Genomic DNA, 3,736 nt, shown 5'->3' with positions numbered 1-3,736 from the left:
GAATGATTGTGCTTGTTACTGTTGTATATTTTCTAAAGCTATAGATGGAGCCTGAAGTTAGCCAGGTAGCCTTTGAAACTGTTTCTGCTGTGCATTTACATGAGTAAATAAAAGTTGCTTCAGTCTATCTCCAATATAGCTTTAGGCTTTAAACAGTTGTCCCAAAAATTTGATTAGTTTCCTCTTATTTTCAAAAAGATCTTTAGGAAGATTCAAGACTGTTACAATTTATAATCCCTTAGGAAAATATTGTCAAAAACAGTGTCTTACAAATACTTTCAGAAAATACCAAAAACAAACTTAGAAGCTGGCTCCAAAGAAGAAAACTCGGTACACTAGATTAAATCCAGATCCCAATCCTCCAGCTATTTTTGAAAACCCTAGTTTGATCTCTAAAATTCTTAAAAGACAAGAAAAACTAGAACATTCTGCTGATTTAAATCTTGATATACTTCATCAAAATTTGACCCAATCTCCTCCTGGAAAAGTAGCAATCCTTTCTACTATTGTTGCAACTTCTTCTAGTTCACCATCATCACTTCAAAGCACCTTTTCCACTCCCCCATCCACTCCGTTTATCTTAGCTGTTATCCCTGTGCTTCCAGCTGTCCCATTTATACCTGTAAATATGGCAAACCGATATGCCCCTCTGTAGTTGCTTGCAAATCCAGGGGTATGCCTCAAGATTATCAGAGCAAAATTACATATTTTGATGGTACTAGCTCCTAAACAGCCCAAAAACACACCAAGAAAATGATGGACTACTTTGAGAACTATGAAATTGATGATAACGATGTCAGAATGAAAATTTTTGTTCAAAGCCTAACTGGTGAAGTAAGGACTTGGTTTAGGGCACTTGCTGCAAACAAAATTGTTGATCCGGATGCCCTATACCAAACCTTTTTGAACAGATGGGAAAAGAAGAAGGACCCACTGCATATCCTATCAGAGTATGATAGTCTAAAAAGAGGCCCACAAGAAACTGTCCAAGACTATTGTGGTAGATTCAACAACATGTACAATGCTATCCCTCAAAACCTTAGACCTCCACCTGACTTAGCCTTGATCAAATTCCTTGATGGATTTGATTTTGACATGGCATATTAGCTAAGGGAAAGAGCTCCTGCCAGCTTAGAAGACATGCAGAGCATAGCCGTTAGTGTAGAGGCCAATCTGATCTCTAAAAGAGCCCGAGCTAGAGCTGAAAGAAGGACTCCCTTCAAAGAAGAGCCTTCTGCACTTGAGCAAAAACTAGATGCAATCATCAAAGGAATGGATAAACTGGGTGATAGAGTCGAAACTATTGAAAGGAAATCCTCTTGGGAAGGTCAACCGAGTAACACCACTAGAAATCCAAACTTTAAAAAAAATCAAAATCCTAACACCGGCAAGGCTGACCCTTATCAGAATATCAGACTCCCATTTCAAGAGAATTATGCTGAAGCCTCAACCTCTAGTGAGCCAATAGAGGATACTCAAATCAACCTAATGGGTTTAAACAGTGAACAACAAATATTTTTAACCCAAGATGACCAAGAAGCTCATAATTTCAGCCAATTCCAAACTAAATCCGGAGAATCATTTGACTTCAGATTGGGATATGATGCAGTTGTCTATGAGGTTCATAAACAATACAAATTGAGAAGCAGAACGGTAGATGTGCCTCAACCTAGAAATTTGAAAGATACCAAGCAGCCCAAGAAAGCAAAGGATAAAACTGCCCTGACAGAACTCCCTGCTAAAACAGACCTCAACCCAAAAGAACCCACGGTTGAGGACATAACAGACTAGCAGCCCTCAAAAAATCAGCCATCCACCTCTTTTCCTCCAAAAGAAATGTAAACAGCCCTCCTGAAAATAATGTCAAAGCAGATCTAGTCCTAAACAACAATTCTGATAGAGAAAAGATCACTGAAAACACAGCAAAAAAGGAAAACCTTGCTACCTGGAATACAAAAATTCAAGTGGAAAAACCTTTCAACCTAGAAACAAAAATAGGCAAACTAAAAATAGCCATTCTACTATCCGAATTGGCTAAACATGAGGTTTACGGAGAGCAAATCAGTAGGTCACTTCAAATATAAGAGAGTAGAGATGCAGTCAACGTTTTAGATGACCAACCAGAGTTGATTTTTGGTCCTGAGGTAAATGGTAAAACAGTAGATGGAGGAGTCCTTCCATTCTATCTAAGCTTAAACATTCATGACAAAGTGTTGCATAATGCAATGTTTGATTCAGGAGCTTCCCATAATCTGATGCCTAAGTCTATAACGGAAATATTGGACCTAGATATCACACGGCAATATAAAGACTTGTTTTCATTTGATTCCAGCCAGGTTAGGTGTCTAGGCCTAATCAAAGATTTGTGTGTATCTTTAGTACAGTATCCTGCCAAGACAATTCTAATGGATGTGGTGGTAGCTGATATCCCACCTAAATATGGAATGCTTTGGTCTAGATCTTGGGCTGCAAAACTCCAAGGATCTTTGCAGCTAGATATGTCTTATGCCACCATCTCAGTCTTTGGCCAACCAAAGAGATTGTACCGGGAAACATTGATGAAGTATGTGGTCAGCAGTCAAGAGAAACCTCAAAATTTTCCCATATATTCCATGCATTCTGATATGGATTCATTTATCTTATACAATGCTGAAATCTTCCCCAAAACTGATGACAAACTTCTAGAACTAGTACAAGCAAGAGACATAGATGAAGAATCTACTCCTCAAGATCAAAAAATTGTTGAAGTGTTTGATGCAACAAACAAGCAAACCAAACCATCTGAGTTACAAAATCCAAATCTGCCCACTGAACAAGTTTTCAAAACTTCCAATGCTAGTTACAGTCAAGAAATCTTATGGTACTTAGAGTTTGATGGGCCAGTGACCAAATTAGGAGCAGGGGCAGGGTTTTGGATACACAACATGCAAAACGACCATGCTCAAGGACATGTATATAGGCTGAATTTCAGATGTACAAACAATATGGCCGAATATGAGGCCCTTTTGCTGGGACTCAAATTGATTAGAAGTTTAGGGGCAACTAGGATTTTAATTCTAGGGGACTCTGATTTTATTATCCAACAGATCAAGGGAAACTTTGTTACAAATGATCTTAGGCTAAAAGCTTACAGAGGGGCAGCAATGGAAATACTCAACACCTTCATTGAATCTCAGCTCACCAAAATTCCAAGAAACCATAATTTACATGCGCATAGTTTGGCAACTTTTGCCAGCACTTGCAAGCTGCCATTTGAGCCTAATCACCACTTCACTGCTGAAATCAAACACAAAGCTATTGTTCCAGATAATGTCAAAAATTGGCAAGTGTTTGAAAATGACACACAAATCAATAATTTCTTGACTTTAAAGGATGAATTTTCAAGCACAAACAAAGACACAGGAACCCTTTTTGAACAACAAAAAACAGATAAAACTGAGAAAAATATATCAGCTGAAACAACAAATCACATATTGCATCCAACAATCTTTACTAGCAAAAATTTACAAGAGCTGAAACAAATGGACCTTGATGAAATCGCTGACGGAGAATCTGAAGTAATTGAGTTGAAGGATAATTTCTTGCCTACAGGCTTGACTCCTTTGGAGGATATTTTTGATTCAAATGAGATACCAAGAAAGCCAAAAATGCAGCCTTTAAACGTAGAAATTGAGGACTGTAATATAGGAATTGCACAAAATCCTAAGATGGTGAAATTGTCCAAAGCCTTGCCTCC

The sequence above is a fragment of the Pinus tabuliformis genome, chromosome J (genome assembly GCF_031772625.1).
Source record: "Pinus tabuliformis cultivar Carrire ecotype Pingquan chromosome J, CPIR1, whole genome shotgun sequence".
In the NCBI taxonomy this organism is placed as follows: domain Eukaryota; kingdom Viridiplantae; phylum Streptophyta; class Pinopsida; order Pinales; family Pinaceae; genus Pinus; species Pinus tabuliformis.
The sequence above is the reverse complement of the archived record's forward strand: the minus strand, read 5'-3'. Positions refer to the sequence as shown.